The sequence below is a fragment of the Mandrillus leucophaeus genome, unplaced genomic scaffold, assembly GCF_000951045.1.
Source record: "Mandrillus leucophaeus isolate KB7577 unplaced genomic scaffold, Mleu.le_1.0 Scaffold1560, whole genome shotgun sequence".
Lineage (NCBI taxonomy): Eukaryota > Metazoa > Chordata > Mammalia > Primates > Cercopithecidae > Mandrillus > Mandrillus leucophaeus.
In genome coordinates, this window is record NW_012101544.1 from 93,608 (window position 1) to 111,889 (window position 18,282).

General features: G+C 33.8%; 1 protein-coding gene across 1 annotated transcript in view; it reads left to right on the plus strand.

Moving 5' to 3' along the window:
• Positions 1–429: 429 nt before the first annotated feature.
• The window catches only part of LOC105536188 (centlein), a gene marked incomplete at its 3' end in the record, with an annotated part of 236,950 nt that continues 219,097 nt past the window's right edge, over positions 430–18,282 (plus strand). Inside the window, exons 1-3 of the mRNA XM_011975470.1 lie at positions 430–508; positions 9,880–10,014; positions 10,604–10,783. The remainder of the gene's footprint in view (positions 509–9,879; positions 10,015–10,603; positions 10,784–18,282) is intronic.

An 18,282-nucleotide genomic window follows, 5' to 3' on the forward strand; every position in this document is an offset into this window, starting at 1 on the left:
CTGGGAGTTGGAGACTGGAGCTGTTCCTATTCGGCCATCTTGCTCCCTTCCTAATTTTATCTTTAATATAATTGTGTATATGAAAGCTTAAATTAACAAGAACATGTTTACTTAATTTTAATTATTTTCAAAGCAATGACATTATGGTAATTGCAATCAAGGTTAAACCATATTTTGTGTAATTTTTATCATATATCTAAATCTGGAAATGAAACTGTTCTTTTAGTATGAAGTTGTCTTAGTTTTCAGCAGTTGTGAGTTGCTGTCACTTGCCATATGGTTTCTGATTAATTCTGAAAGAGCTGTCAACTCAAGATAATTTAATTTTCTATATTTTAAAGTGATGTTAATATTTGGGATATGAAAATTTAAAGTATTAGCTACCAATTATGACTAATAAACTCTATATATTTTTGTATCTAGAGAAAAACAGAAATCTGAAGGTAAAGACAGAAAAGTTCTAGAAATTCTGCAAGTCAAGGATGCCAAAATACAAGAATTTGAACAGGTTGGTGTTATAATAAAAATATTTAAAATCACTACTTATTTTGGGTAGTAGATCATTAAAATTATTTTTGTTTTGTAATAATGTTTATTGAGAATATTAGGGTCCTTATTATGTTAAAGCATTACTATTTTGAAGTCACTAGTAAGATTATTCTTCATTATTAATACTTTGCTTGTACCCTTTTGTTTTCTGAATTAATAGGCTGTAACTTTTTATATAATGTTACAGTTTTATAATAGTATCTAGCTATTATTATTTGTTTTGTTGAATTTTGCCATTATTAGCTGTTATCATTTACTTCTGAAGCTTGTAAATTTTCAGATGACTTCATTTGTAGAAAAGATAAAAATTGAGATCGTATTATTTACACTTAAAACTTGTATTTTTGTATTAATATTATATTAGGCTATTCTTCCACTGTTATAAATAAATACCTGAGACTAGGTAATTAATAAGAAAGCGGTTTCATTGGCTTATGGTTCTGCAGACAGTACAGGACGCACAGGAACATCTGCTTCTTGGGAGGCCTCAAGGAGCTTTACTCATGTCAGAAGGCAAAGCATGTGACACTTCACATGGTTATAGCAGGAGCAAGAGAGAGAGAGAGACAGGGCATGGTGAGGGAGGCGCCACACACTTTTAAACGAGAGCTTGTGGAAACTCACTCGCTATGCAAAATCAGCACCAAGCCATGAGGGATTTACCCTCATGACCCAAACACCTCTCATCAGCTCCCACTTTCAGCTTTGGGGATTACAATTCAATGTGAGATTTGGGCAGGGACAAATATTCACACTATATCAAGTACAGTCCTATCTTTTATGTATAATCAGTACATTATACAATTAAATATATTTATATTTATATGTAATATGTAAAATTATGTGTGATTGTATAATCAGTATGTAATCACCCAGAAGTGTATGTGGTCATGCTTTCTGGAGCAATTTTCAAGATATAAACATCTCAAAAAAGAAGTGAAAGAAATTTATTTTAAGAGTGGCTAATATCATTATATAATATTTAAATTCATTTTATACTCAAGCTCATTATGGAGCAAATAAACTAATTTTTCTTGGGAGGTACCTTTTTGGCAACTATGCTCTTTTGACTTTTGAATTTATTTTCCTTTCTAACCAATTAAAGGTTCATGAGAACTTTGATCTAGGATCAGTTATTGTTATAAATTTGTTTCATGAAAAGAGTAAAAGTTCCATTCCCTACATTTCTGTCAGTTCTTTCTAAAAAGGAATATTGATTCCAATATAACATACAAATCTGAAATTTATACCTTTTCCACAGTTGAGTTTTTCCTATAGAAAATGTCATAATTGGTACTATAATGATAAAATGTTAAGAATAACATTTTAGTAAATTTGTTCTGGAAAGAAACAGTTGTGTTTACCACCCAAGTATCAAACAATATTAAAATATACTCTAAAATAGGTAAATGTTGTCATGTGCCTGGTGTATTAATTGGATTAGGCTAAGCTGCTTAACAAGTACAGCCTTATGACCCAGACATGGTAAACATCATTTGTATTCATATTTTACTGGAAAAAAATTTGGCTACCCCAAGATTCAGGTGATTTGAGAAAATGTAGATACAAGTGTAGCAGGCTCTTCCTCAATTATACCTCTCTTCTGTTAGAGAAGGAAAATGGGTTTTAGGAAAATGGGTCTTTTTAATATCCTTAGGCATTAAGTTTGCAGAGCTTTAGTGAATGCTCTTTGGTTTACCAGCTTTGGATAACCATAGCATACCCTTAGAAAACATTGCCTTTTGTAAATGAAAATATATTTCCCCCTTTCTTTGCTAAATTCTTTGTCTACGTCTGCATCCTTGAGTAGAGATTATTTCATTATTTGTCTTTTGAGTGGAATCACATAGCTTATATATAACATACTAAACTCTCATAAGAGAAATCATTTACTTTGTAGAGACCCAAATTTCTTAGGATTAATCATTTCATTTTTGTGCAATGATGATTATACCTTTGTACAAGGTATATTTTCAGTTAGGTTCAACAAAATATTGTATTAAATGTATATATTATCCTGTGATGGTGTTGTAGAATATTCAGAGTTACATTTCTTGACTTTAATGCTTTTTAAATATCTTTGATGATTAGGTGAGGATAGAAGTAAGATGGAAATTGCCATATTCTCCTACACTACTTTGTAGTTTCTATGAGGGCAGAGTCTATTTCTCTCTCATCCACTCTTTAGTCTCATACAGATGACTGTATACCCAGCAAGTAATTATTAATAGTTATTTCATAGTCAGGTCCACTGACATGGACCTGAATTATTAGGTTGGCAGGAATGAAAGGCATGTAAATGGAACCATAAGGACTTCATGGTAATTTTGAAAATGACTCTTAGGTTTTAAGCTTGGAGAAACCAGGAGAACAGTGGCATTATTATCAAAAAGAGGGTTATTTTCAGGAAGTATATATTGTTTTGAAGGTAAGGTTTTGAGCTTCTTGTAGAAAGTTCATGTTTTAGATGCTGATAGTAATTCCATTTAGAGATATTTAGCAAACTGTTAGAAGCATGAATCTGATACTTGGGAGAGAGTTTTGACCTGGAGTTATGAGTATTTAATGGGTTAGTTAGAGGGACGACTTTAAGCAGTGAAAATTTTGAGAACAAGATATTTACTGATTTTTTAATGAGGAAGGAAAAATTGTAGTAAAAAAGACTAAAAGACTTTAGAGAAGTAAGGAGGAAGTACAATGCAGTATCTCATGAATTGAGAGAAGAGAGTTGGAAGTAAAATGCAGTATCTCATGAATTGAGAGAAGAGAGTTGCAAGAAGCAAAAGGTTGTCATTGTAAAATGCTACAAAAAATGGAATGGGGTTTTGAAAAAGACATTACATTTAGCAGTCATGAAGTTTTAAAATGAATTTTAGAAAGCAATATAAGGGGGATGGCATATGACATTTTAAGAGATCATTGAACTCTGACAAAGTAATGGAAAGGAATGAAGAAATGTGACATTATGGGGTGGGGAGATAGAGGGATTGATTGATTGATTGATTGACTGTTTTATTTTATTATTATTATTTTTTATTTTTTATTTTCTTCTTATTATTATTATACTTTAAGTTCTAGGGTACATGTGCATAACGGGCAGGTTTGTTACATATGTATACTGTTTTATTTTAAGTAATAGCTCATGCAATCGTGGACTGGCAAGTAACTCTGCAGGGCAGTCCGTCAGAATGGAGATCTAGGGAAGACTTTGTTACATTGCAAATCCTAAGGTAGTCTGGAGGTAGAATTTCTTCCTGCTCTGGGGATCATAGTATTTTCTTGAGGCCTTCAACTGATTGGATGAGGCCAGCCCACATTATGAAGGGTAATCTGCTTTTCTCAAAATCCCATTAATTTAAATGTTAACCACATCTAAAGAATACTTTCACAATAATATCTAGACTGGTGTTAGGTAAGAATGTGTGTACCATGGGTAGTACAGCCAAATTGACATATAAAATTAACCAAATGGGTAAAAACAGCTGGGGTAAATAGATTTTATGTTTATCTGGCTAGAGATTAGGCTGTCTCCACTGTTCGCTGTGGTATGAGTTAGAGATAAAACTCTGGTATCCATGTCTTTTTTGAAGTTTTGTAGATACTTTATAAATATCCTTGATATGCATAATTCGATTTTCTTAAAAAGAAAAACTTTAAACAAATTAAATTCAATGGAGTTTAATTGAGATGAAAAAAAATTCATGAATTGGGTAACACTCAGGTGTTTCACTTTGAGGTGGGTAACACTCAAAGTGGTTCAGAGAGCTCTGCTCCCCAGTGTGGGCTGAGACTATGTATAGCCAGACAATGGAAGTGACACACAGAAATAGCCAGATTGGTTACAGTTTGGTGTTTGCCTTATTTGGACATGTTTTGGCAATTTACCCTTGTGATTGGCTCAATGCTTGGCTGCTGTGATTGGCTGAGACTTGGCTACTGTACAAAAATATACTCTCAAGTAGGGTTGTGTTTACATATTGTTAGGTTACAGTTAGCTACCTACAGAGGCAATGTAATTTAATAGTTGCTATTTAAACTGCTGTTTTTGGTCAAACCTATTAATTATACAATAGCCCCATTGACGTGGTGGTAGGGTGTTGGGGGAGGAGAGGAAGCTGTCTGTAGTGTTATGTTTGGGTTTCAATCTTTTGGTGAGCTGTGCTTCTGAATTGTGACCTTCAAAAGTGCTTCTTAGTTTTTTGTTTGTTTGTTTCCCCCCTCCCCTTATCCCCTTAGGAGAGACAGGAAGGCTAGAAGATGCTTGAGTTGGGTATTTCCTTTCTCCAAGTTGGTTAGTTAGGCTCAAGTAAAACCCCATGAGTCTGGGCTCTGGTAAAATAGTTTTTCTCGATGGCAGGCCTTGGTAAGAAGAAAAGAATACTCTGAGTGTGTTTAAAGATGGTTACTTTCTCCCTCCACATATTGGAAACAGGAAGGAATTATTGTCTGATCTTCCCTGTGGCAACATGACAGGGATCCAGTAGGTTACACTTATGAAAATTTGTCACCTCTTACTGTTTTATGATTCCTCTGAGTGCTGTTTGTCCCCTTCCCCTGCCCAAAACTGGGCCATCCTTGAGTTTTAAACTCTCAGACTTGTCCATATTGATCTTCTAATAATTCATTAATTACAGAATAAGTTTTTCCACCCTGGTGCTGTCTCCTGTGAAAGGTTTTTCTCCTGGGCATCTGTTCCATTAAGTTGTTATTCTCTCTGTTTGCCTGTCTCTTCAATTTTGGGGACGTTGGTTTGCTGGATAGTCTCAATTCTCTGATGGATCTGAAAAGAGTTGTTGATTTTCAGTTTGTTCAGCTTTTTTGCTTGTTGTGTAAATGAGAAAGACGACTGTCAAGTTCCTTACATGCTGGACTGGAAACCAGAAGCCCCCTCCACTGAATTGTTGTTCCACTGAAAAATATTAAATAGCTCCTAATTTTCAATATTTATAGCTATGAGATAGAATAAGAATTAGAATGACAAATAGTTTAGCTTATTTAAATCTTACTTCTATCTAGTGAAATTACTAGAAAGTTACACACACAGATTTTTTTTTCCCGCTGGTTGCAGAAAAACTTTTGTACAAGAGTACAATCTAATAATTATTAGTATAAAGAATTGCCATTTTTTTGGGTAAGACTATGTTTTAGCTTTGTCACTGTTATAAAATAATGTAATACATTTCCCTTTTATTATTGTGCTTTGATAGCATGACTTATGATAACCTAGTATATTATATTTAATTAGATGATAATTGCTTTTTAACATTATATTTCCTTTTTTCCTTACCTTCCAGGAGGCTCAGAAGTTTTATTTCTTAATTTCAATTACTTTTATCCCTTCCTTTTTCTCCACTTATCATTATTTTAGTTATTGTGGTTTAATTACTGCTTTGTTTGTTTTTTGTTAAAAGTTTCGTGTCCATTTTGAAAATAGGTTAGTATAAATAATAAATTAACTATGCTCAAGTATTACCTAATAGAGTTTGGGCCTTATGCCCCTTCCCCACCCCCCACACATTTTTATCCCTGCTTCATACTCACTATTATTTTCTTGTTACTCTGTAGACTTCTCTTGACCATTATTTGAATTATTCATTTCATGGCTTATCTGTAATAAATTATTTGTTCCAGACATTCTCTCTCTCGTCACCCCTTAATGCTTTATGGTTCCTCTGAATTCTGTTTGCTATTCTAATATTAACTCAAGCCAGACTATTAAGAATTTACCTGCCTCTATTCAGAAAGTTTTGTCGAAAAATATTAATAAAGCTTAATTTTAAAATGAACTTTAACTGTATATATCTGTGCTTTCATTATTTAGATTATCGAGGGTATATTTTATTAGGATAATATGTTGATTTATATGAACTTTTACACTTTTAGAGTTTACAGTGCTCTTGTATTGGGAGAAAATCTTTAACTTATTACTTTAATGATTTTGTGATATAAGAAACTATATTATGCAATGTAATATTAAACTAATTATCGGAATATGATAGTTTTGGTTAAGCAATTTTTTAATCTTATTATGCTTTTTAATTTACAGATGGAGTCTGTTTGTCCTTTTGAATTACTGTTATAAGTTCACTCAAATGCCAAAATCTAAATTATTAAATAATTCTCATGAAAGGATTCTCTGTTGGTATCATTTATATTGTCAGTGCCTGTTAAGTTTAGTTCACTGTAATGGGAAAACCCTTTTAAAACTTGTCAGTTGGTCAGTGTTCTTCCTAGAGTTTAAGTAATTTCCAGAATAGACAAGATAGGCTCAAATTTTGTCATTTTTTCTTCAAAGGATAGGCTTATGGGTATTTTACAGACAGTTTTAATGCTTATATTATTGAATTTATTATTTAGTGTCAATCTCATCTGTAAACAGTTAACAGGCCAATTTGGGAGATATTATGAGTAGAGAGATTATTAGCAACACTAGGTAGTTTGTTATGTGTCACATGTATAATAACACAAAAATTTAGAAATGGCAAGAATTACAAAATACTGGGATAGTAAGGGATGCTTTTATTGAGGAGGTGGTAGTTGAGTCTCAAAGGAGCATAAGACTTAGCTGAGAGTAGAAAAAGTGATTGTAAATTGTGGATGAGCCATTGTTATGCATCTATTTTTATGTTATTTGATTGATGTCAGGCACATTTTGATACGGCCTAATAATTAAAATAGAACAGAAAAGTTAAAAACTGAGATGCCATTTGTACTTACTGGATTTAAAAAAATTTCCAACTCTGAGAGTTAAGTGTTGGTGGGGAGGTAGAGTAATGAAAACTCCTGAAATGCGAATAGTCTTTGACTTAGCAATTTCACCTCTAAGTGGATATAATCCAGAGAAGTGTTCTTCAAACTTTTGTTAGTATTATCCCTGAAGTACATTTTGCTTCATGACCCATTATACACACACAAAATAAAAGTTTCACATAATAATAGTTATTTTTAGTACATGTAATTAAGGTAAACATATGAAAATTTTTATATCAAATGTGAATTTACTAATATTTAAATACAAGAAAAATCTAAAATACGATAAAAGTTTAGAAAATAATTTATGAAGCATGTCTGTTTTGTAAGTTTATTCCTATAACTGTAGTTTCATTGCTAAGAATGTGTGCCTATTACCTTGATATTTTCTATTGTATTATAATCTGTTTAAAAAAATACCAATTATTGTAACTAAATCGATTTAATGATCCATTACTAGATTGTAATCTGTAGTTTGAAAAACACTGCTTGGGAGAAATTCTTGCATGAATATTTGGAGTCATGCTTAAGAGTGTTCATAACAGTATTGTTTGTATACCCCTTTACCTCAAATGGGAAACAGCTGAAATACACACTGATAAAAGATGGATAAATAGAGCATAGTTATCTGATGGATTAATAATATCTGATGGATTAATTACATCAAGGTAATTGATCTACAGTTACATTCATTATTGTGAATAAATTTGGGAACATATGTTGAGCAAAAATAGCAAGCTACATAATATGTATAATAAGATTTAAGTTCAGAAGTAAGCAAAACTATACAGCATATTAAATAGGGACATATATCTGTCTTTGAACTACAAAGAAAAGCAAGGCAAAGATAAGAATCAGGGTTTCAAGATAATACTTACCCTTGTAGGGAATAGGAAGTACTAGAGGATAAAGGGTCATACATGAGATATCAAAGATAATGGTACAGTTGTGTTTCCTAGCTGAATGTTGGTACATACAGGGCCGCTCCTTTTACTTTTTTTAAAAAAAAATTCTTTACACATTTATCACAGATTATTTTTGTATGTATTCAGTATCTAAATTATTTTTTACCTATAAATAAAATAAAATCAATAATTAATATTACACTTTTAAAAATTAGAGTATTGGGGTTGGGCACAGTGGCTCACACCTGTAATCTCAGCAGGGCCGAGCTGGGAGGATTGCTTGAGTCCAGGAGTTTGAGTAACATAGTGAGACTTCATTTCTATGAAGAAAATTAAAAATTAGCTGGGTTGGTGGCACATACCTATGGTCCTAGCTACTTGGGAAGCTGAGATGGGAGGATCCCTTGAGTCTAGGAGTTCGAGGCTGCAGTGAGCCATGATTGTGCCACCGCACTCCAGAGTGGGTGACAGGACAGAGCGAGACCCTGTCTCTTAAAAAATTAAATAAATAAAATAGAATATTGAATATATTTTCACTTTATTTCTAAAAATCCACTTTTCATCATAATCCTGGATCTTCCTCTCATTTTCAGTTTATTCCCAAGTCCTTTGGAGACAGTTTGATAAGGAGGAAATATGAGAGTATAAAGGAATCAGCATCAGTGATAGATCAGAAATGGAATAAAGGTCAACTGAGCGTATTACTTAAAAAAAAGTGTTTCTATCTTGATGTCTCTCTTTCTTGGTTGATAGACAGAAAGTGCTATTGAGTCTTACTTGGAGGCTTCCAGTAATTGTGTCAGGCTAGATAGTATGTGTTTAATAAATATTAGTTGAAAGAATGGATGGATTGATAAAAGTTGAAGAAGTTTAGGAAAGAGTATCAGGATATGGATTCCATTTTTAGCAAGTTAGTTTGAGGTAGTAGACAATCCAAAGGGAGGGGTCTTGTATAGCTGGAAATATGAGATTGGTGATTGGGAAGGTGAGGGCTGGAATACAGATTAGATAGTCTTTCAGACAGAGGTAAGATTAGCAGCCAAGAGAGGCGCTACATTTTCTGAGAAAAGATATCCAGAGAAACGAGGGAAGCTAAAAATTGAGTCATGGGTACATCCACCTCGTAGGTGTAATTTAGGTATCTCACATGTGAGAAGAATGTTTGGTTAAAAATTATGGCAGCCTTAACATTCTAAATATTCTGGCTACAGAGCAAGATATTATTAGTACTAAAACAAACTTGCTATTTTAAAATTTTTAAAGTGATTTATACTTTTACAAAATCAATAGTTTTTCAGAAAAGTTCCTTCTAAATGACATTCAAATAAAAGAATAAGGAATTACGTTAGCTATAAATATATTTTCTTTAATTAGATGGTTTGTAAAATCTTGTTTTTCTCCTGTTACACACCTAAATTCTGAAAGTTTGCTTTCTGAGTGTGGTTTAATATTTAGTGTCCAGTTTTTATGTGTTCTTCAACATAAATAGGCCCTGTACTTGCACATTTTAGTTAAAAATTCATGGACGTGTTTCAGGAGATGAGAATTTTGGTGACAGACATTATTATGAAAGCTAATTAATCATAACATTAGCAAATCAAAATGTAAAACCTTTGAAATAAAATATTTTTTCTTGGAAATAAAAGCTCACCAGTAATTTAAATTTTTTCCACAGAGAGAATCAGTACTGAAACAGGAAATAAATGACCTTGTAAAACGAAAAATTGCAGTAGATGAAGAAAATGCTTTCTTAAGGAAAGAATTCAGTGAGTTGGAGAAGAAATTTAAAGATAAAAGTCAAGAAATTAAGGTGTGTTGACTTGTACATAGTTTTGTGGGACTGTTGCTTTGAAGTTCTGCTTTAAGCTTTGTTAGCCTTTGTGGCACAGAAAGTGACAGGTTTGGACGAAAAATTGCCTTAGGCCCTCCTGTACCATACAGTTTTCTCACATGCAAAAACTCTGATAAGGATGCTTTAAAGCTAGAACTCCAAGCTTTATAACTTTTAGATAAATAGTTAATGATGGAAATGGAGCTAAGAAAGTAGGAGTGTGAATATGTGGCTTCTTGTAATTAGATTCTGATGGGACTGGCATTATTAATTGATAAAACCCAGGTCTGGGAGGATATATCTGTATGGGTCTCAAAAATAGCTGGGGACAGCATCAAAGGCAGCTTGATCAATTAATGGGCTCTTTGCAAATGTGTACTCATCAAAGCTGTCATCCAGTGAAAAAATATGACCCATCCACCTGCATGAAAAGAGGCCAATAAAAGTACACAGGTGACCTTGGCTATCAAATATAGGAGAAGCTTCTGTGAGGGTAAAACTGCACAGTTTGTATTTGCTGATTAATTTGGGTTTTTGTTTTATTTGCCCTTGTGGTTCTGTTCTACAGGACACTAAAGAGTGTGTACAGAACAAAGAAGAGCAAAATAGACTAATTATAAAAAATCTGGAGGAGGAAAACAATAAATTAAGTACCCGCTGCACTGACCTGCTAAATGACCTGGAGAAACTGAGGAAGCAGGAAGCACATTGGAGAAAAGAAAAATATAGCACTGATGCAAAAATAAAGGTATACAATAGGAATTGAATCCATACTCCTCTTTTGGATCTAACTTTTTCTAGGAAGTTTAATACATGTTATTTTCTTTAAATAACAAGCTATATATTCATATCCTCCAGTGGGGACTAGCATTAATTTATATTCTTTCACTTAAGACCCACAGCTTTTTAAAAATTGATGTTGCAAAGCAGGAAACTGACTTCAAATGGTTATCCTAAAATGTAATCATTAAAAAATAAAGGCTATTGCATTTTGAAATAAAATGTGTTTTCAAATAACATATTTAGAATCATGGGTTTTAACTTTTTCACTTAAGGCTTAAGCTTACAAAGATAGCTAGAATTTATTGCAATATGGTTTTTAAGACTATTTTCTAGATCCTTTAAAATATAAAGTATAAAAAATACTAAACTGTTAAACAATACAAATATGTGGTTCTATGGTGGTGCTTTCTTTGACTTTAAAGGAAAGGGCCTTATTTGTGGGAAATTTTTATTTTTATAGAAGATAAAAATTACAATCAATCATTATATTCTTATACCCTTTTTAAAAGGCTAATCAAGTGAGGCAGTGGCTTCTTACATTTTTTTATGAGTATTTTTCAAAATAATACTTTTTTATGGCATTCTCTTTGTCTTTAGAGGTTTTTGCTAATTTCTTTTCTTATTAAATTGCATGTTTTTTTTTTTTTTTTTTAACTATAGATTTTGTTGAAAAGGCCAGATCCAGATTTTAGTGCTAGTAAATATGGTGGTCTCTCAATGTGTATACCCCTAAAAAGAACACACGCGCGCGCACACACACACACACACACACACACACACACAGAGAACTATTCAATAGTTATAAGCAGTTGACCATATGTATCTGCAGGTTCTGCATCAGTGGGTCAAACTATTCAGAAAAAAAAACCACAATTAAAAGTAACAATACAATAATAGAAAACAATACAAGTAAAAATACGATATAACAGCTGTTTACATTGTATTCGGTATTTTGAGTGATCTAGAGATGATTTAAAGTATGTGGGAACGTGTGTAGGGTATTCGCAAATGCTATACCATTTTATATATGAGACTTAAAGCATCCTTGGGTTTTGGTATCTGTGGAGAGTCCTGCATTCAATCCTCCAGGAATACTGAGGGACGATGGTAATATGTATGGATGTATGGGTGTGTATATGCATGTATGCAAGAGTATTTAAGTTAGGGGAGAAGGATATATCTTTCTCGGAGTATAAACCTGTTGCAGATTATTTATGGAAATATTTAAGTCTATTAGTGCACAATCATGGGTTGACTGAGCCATTGAGAGAACTGAATTCTGGTGGATTTATTTTCTTAATTTTTGTATCAGTTTCTGCTTCTGCGCAAGCTTTAAACAATTTGGAAGTGTGATAAGGGTAAACCAGTACTTGTGTTAATTCACAGCTACATGATTATTTGGTGATAATTTTTATTTCCTTATTTATTCTATTTGAATAATCAGTTCTGGGATTTGCTGTGACTTGTGTAACATTTTTTTCTCATGGGGTTATTGTCTTTTTCTTACTGCTTTTTGGGCATTCATTATTTATTTTGCATAGTAATATTTTGTATCTTATAAATACCTTCTGTTCTATAAACCTTGAATAAGGAAAACTGGAATTTCAAAAGTTTGTGAATTTTGGTAGTCATGTTATTATTTTCTTCTCAAATGTTTTTGCTTTAAAAGTTTTATATGACAAAGTTTTCCCCACCCTAAAGTCTTTAATCTATTTATAATTTATTTTTGGATGTGATGGTCCTCATCATTTACTCAGTATCCACGAAAGCAGCAAGATTGTTCACTGATCTTCTCCCAGCTTTCTCCCATGAAGCATGGTCATAAAAGAATTCTCATAGCTACCTTCCTGGAAAGTAGATCTTACCACCCTCATTCAGAGAGGTTCTGTCTTGTACCTAGAGTCCAAGAAGAATTTGAACAAGCAGTCCTTTCTAATAAGTTTATTTTACCACAGGATCATATGCCTTTGTCCTCCAGTCACAGTTTTGCATGACTGTCCATAAAAACACACAGTTTTCCCTGGGTCTTTGGGTCTTCATTTCCAACATCTACTGTGTCATGTAAAACTTTGCTTAAATAAATGTTATATTTTTCTCTTAGTAATTTGTCTTTTATTACCGGGATGTCAGCCATGAACCTTGCTATGGGTAAGGAAAAGATACTACTTTTTATTTCCTACATGTACATATATTTTCATTTCTTTTGGGTATATACTTAGGAGTGAAATTATTGAGTCATATGGTAACTGTTTTTAAGCTTTTGAGGAACTGCCAGACTATTTCCCAAAGCAGCTGCACCATTTTACATTCAGACACTATGAGGGTTTTGATTTTTCCATCTTCTCATCAATACTTGTAATTTTTTGCCCTTTTTGTTATAGCCACCTCAGGGATGTGAAGTGATATCTCATTATGGTTTTTTGTTTGTTCATTTGTTTGAGAGAGAGTCTTGCTCTGTCGCCCAGGCTGGAGTACAGTGGCATGATCTCGATTCACTGCAACCTCTGCCTTCCTGGATACAAGCTATTCTCCTGCCTCAGCCTCCCGAGTAGCTGGGACTACAGGCACGTGCCACCACATGCAGATAATTTTGTATTTTTAGTAGAGACGGGGTTTTGCCATGTTGGCCAGGCTAGTCTCAAATCATTGTGGTTTTGATTTACATTTTCCTGATGGTAAATAATGGTGAGCATCTTTTCATGTATTACTATCTTTGGAGAAATGTCTATTCAAATCATTTGTGTACATACTGGATCCATTTGTTGAAGAAAATTCTTTTTTCCCCACTGAATTGTCTTGATACCATTTTTGAATATCAGTTGACTGTAAATATAAGTGTTCATTTTTGGACCTCAGTTCTATTTATTTGATCTATACATCTGTCCTCCTGCCTATGCCACATTCTCTTGATTTTTGCAGATTTGTAGCAAGTTTTGAAATTGGGGTATATGTGTCCTCCATATTTTTTCTTTTTCTGGATTAGCTATTCTGCGTCTGTTATATTTTCATATGAATTTTAGAATTATCATTTTTCAGTTGGGCACGGTGGCTCAAGCCTGTAATCCCAGCACTTTGGGAGGCCGAGGTGGGTGGATCACGAGGTCAGGAGATTGAGACCATCCTGGCTAACATGGTGAAACCCCGTCTCTACTAAAAATACAAGAAAATTAGCCGGGCGAGGTGGCGGGCACCTGTAGTCCCAGCTACTCAGGAGGCTGAGGCAGGAGAATGGCGTCAACCCGGGGGGGTGAAGCTTGCAGTGAGCCGAGATCGCGCCACTGCACTCCAGCCTGGGGCACAGAGCAAGACTCCGTCTCAAAAAAACAAAAAAAAAAACAAAAAAAAACAAAAAAAACTAGCCGGGTGAGGTGGCGGGCGCCTGTAGTCCCAGCTACTCAGGAGGCTGAGGCAGGAGAATGGCCTAAACCCGGGAGGCGGAGCTTGCAGTGAGCTGAGATCCGGCCACTGCACTCCAGCCTGGGTGACAGAGCGAGACTCCATCTCAAAAAAGAAAAAAAGTTATCTTTTTTCTTCTGGCCAAAAAAGCCATCAGAGAGTTTAATAGAGATTGCCTTGAATAAGTAAATCAGTTTGGGGAGTATTATTATCTCAATAATATTAAGAATCTTCTGATCCATCAACATGTGATGTTTTCCATTTATTTTGGTCTTTTTCAATTTTTTCAGTTGTTTTCTATCTTTCAGGGTATAAATTTGCACTTCTTTGGGTAAATGCATTCTTGAATATTTTATTATTTTTGATGCTATTATAATGGGAACTGTTTTTAATTTTCTCTTCAGGTCATTCATTCATAATGTATAGATACACAATTGAGTTTTGTATACTGATCTTGTATACTGCAACCTTTCTGAATAGGTTATCTAATTCTGATTTTTTTTTTTTAGTAAATTCCTTAAGACTTTCTACATGTGATATCACGACATCTGCAAGTAGACATAGTTTCACTTCTTCCTTTCTAATCTGAGTGCTTTTAATTTCATTTTATTTTATACTTTCCTGCTGGAAATCCTGGTATAGTGTTAAATAGAGAAAGAGTGGATATCCATGTCTTTTCAAATACCTATTTGCCATTTGTTTGTCTTTTGAGAAATGTGTATTCACATCTTTTGTCCCTTTTTAAATCAGATAATTAGATTTGTTTTCACATAGAGTTGTTTGAGTTCCTTATATATTCTGGTTATTAATCCCTTGTCAGATGGACAGTTTGCAGATATTGTCACTTTGTTGATTGCTTTCTTTGCTGTGCAGAAGCTTATTAACTTGATGTGATCCCATGTGTACATTTTTGCTTTGGTTTCCTGTCCCTGTGGGGTATTACTCAAGAAATCTTTGTGCAGTCCAGTGTCCTGTAGAGTTCCTGCAATGTTTTCTTTTAGTAGCTTCACAGTTTGAGGTCTGACTTGAGTCTTTAATCCATTGTGATTTGAATTTTGTATATGGCAACAGATAGGGGTCTAGTTTCATTCTTCTGCATATGTATATCCAATTTTCCCAGCACCATTAACTGAAGAGACTGTCTTCCCAAATGTATTTTCATGGCACTTTTGTTAACAGTGAGTTTGCTGTAGATGTATCACTATATTTCTGAGTTCTCTCTTCTGCTCCATTGGTCTATGTGTCTGTTTTTATGACAGTACCATGTCATTTTGGTTTTTATAGTTTTGTAATCTAATTTGAAGTCAGGTGATGTGATTCCTCCAGTTTTGTTCTTTTTGCTCAGGATAGGTTTGGCTACTCTGGGTCTTTTGTGATTCCATATAATTTTCAGATTAAAAAAAATCTGCAAAGAATGTCATTAGTATTTTGATAGGGATTGCATAGAATCTGTAGATGGCTTTGGGCAGTATGGACATTTTAACAATATTGATTCTCCCATGAGCAAGGTATTTCTTTCCTTTTTTTTTTTTTTTTTTTTTTTTGGTGTCCTCTTTAGTTTCTCTCATCAATGTTTTATAGTTTTCACTGTAGAGATCTTTAACTACTTTGGTTAATTCCTAGGTATATGATTTTATTTGTAGCTATCATAAGTAGGATTACTTTCTTAATTATTTTTTCAGATTGTTCGCTGTTGGCCTATAGCAATGCTGCTAATTTTTGTATGTTACTTTTGTATCCTGCAACTTTACTGAATTTGTTTATTCATTCTAATAGGTTTTTGGTGGAGTCTTCAGGTTTTTCCAAATATGAGATTATATCATCGGCAAACAAGGATGATTTGGCTATTTCCTTTCCAACTTGGATGCTCTATCTTTGTCTTGTCTGATTGCTCTAGGGCTTCCAGTACTGTGCTGAATAACAGTGGTTAAAGTGGGTATCCTTGTCATGTTTCAGATTTTAGCATCAAGCTTTCAGCTTTTCCACATTCAGTATGATACTAGCTTCCAGGCTGTCATTTATGGCTTTTATTGTTTTGAGGTATGTTCCTTCTATATCCAGTTTTTTTGAGAGTTTTTATCATGACACAATGTTGAATTTTATCAAATGCTTTTTCACTATCAATTGAAATGATCATGTGTTTTGTTTTGGCTTTTGTCTTCGAGATGGAGTCTCGCTGTGTCACCCAGGCTGGAGTACAGTGGCACGATCTTGACTCATTGCAACCTCTGCCTCCTGGGTTCAAGTGATTCTCCTGCCTCAGCCTCCTGAGTAGCTGGGATTACAGGCATGCACCACCATGCCTGGCTAATGTTTGTATTTTTAGTAGAGACAGGGTTTTGCCATGTTCGCCAGGCTGGTCTCAAACTCCTGACCTCAGATGATCTGCCTGCTTCAGCCTCCCAAAGTGCTGAGATTACAGGCGTGAGCCACCACACCTGGCCAGGTTTTGTTTTTCATTCTGTTGATATGATGTATCTCATGATGTATCCTAATGATTGATTTGCATATGTTAAACCATCCTTGCATCCCTAGGATGAATTCTACTTGGTCATGATGAATGATTTTTTGATTTGGTGCTAATATTTTATTGAGGATTTTTGGTATCAGTGTTCATCAGGAATATTGGCCTGTAGTTTCTTTTTTTTGATGTGTCTTTGTCTGACTTTGGTATCAGGGTAATACTGACCTTGTAGAATGAGTTTGAAAGTATTCTTTTCTCTATTCTTCAGAATAGTTTGAGCAGGATTGGGGTTAGTTCTTATTTAAATGTTTGGTAGAATTCAACAGTGAAGCTGGGAGACATATTTTCTGGTAGACTTTTTATTTAAGGCTTCAATCTCATTACTTGTTATTGATCTGTTCAGGTTTTGGATTTATTCATGGTTCTGTCTTAGTAGGTTGTATGTGTCTATCAATTTGTCTATTCTAGATTTTTGAATTTATTAGCATATAGCTGCTCATAGTAGCCATTAATAATCCTTTGAATTTCTGCAGTATCTGTTGTAATGTCTACTTTTTCATCTCTGATTTTGTTTATTTGGGTTTCTTTTTTCCGAGTTAATCTGGCTAATGTTTTGTCCACTTAGTTTATCTTTCAAAAAACCAACTTTCTTTTCATTGTTCTTTTGTATTGTTTGTTTCAATTTCATTGATTTCTGCTCTGATCTTTATTCTTTCTTTTCTTCTAATAATTTTGCATTTTGTTTGCTCTTGCTTTTCTAGTTCTTTAGGATGCATTATTAGGTTGTTTATTTGTTAGGTGCTTTTTTGATGTAGATGTTTATAGCATAAAATTTGCTTTTAGTACTACTTTCGCTGTAGCCCATAGGTTTTGGTATGGTGTGTTTCCATTATCATTTGCGTCTGGGAATTTTTCAGTTTTCTTCTTACTTTCTTCATTGACCTACTGGTCATTCAGGAGCATATTGTTTAATTTCCATGTGATATGTCATTTCCAAAATTTTTCTTGTTACTTGTTTCTAGTTTTATTCCACTGTGCTCAGAGAAGATGCTTGATATAATTTTAGTTTTTTGAATTGTTTACACTTGTTTTGTGGTGAACATGTGGCCTATCCTTGAGAATGAGCTACATGCTGAGGAGAAAAATGTGTATTCTGCAGCCATTGGATGAAATGTGGTGTAAATATCTATTAGGTACATTTGGTCTGTAGTGCAGATGAGTCTTGTTTCTTTGTTGATTTATGGTCTGGATTACCTATCCAATGCTGAAGGTGGGGTGTTGAAGCCTCCAGCTGTTATTGTATTGGGGCCTATCTCTCTTTAGCTATAATAATATTTTCTTTGTATATCTTGATGCTCCAGTGTTGGGTGCATGTATATATATTTACGTTTGTTACAGTCTTTTGCTGAATTGACCTCTTTAGCATTATATAATGATCTTCTTTATTTCTTTTTATAGTTGTTGTCTTGAAATCTATTTTGTGTGATGGAGGTATAGCTACTTCTGCTCTATTTTGGTTTTCATTTGCATGGAATATATTTTTCACCCTTTTATTTTTGATCTGTATGTATTTTTAGGTTAAGTCCTTCCCTCCCTCCCTCCCT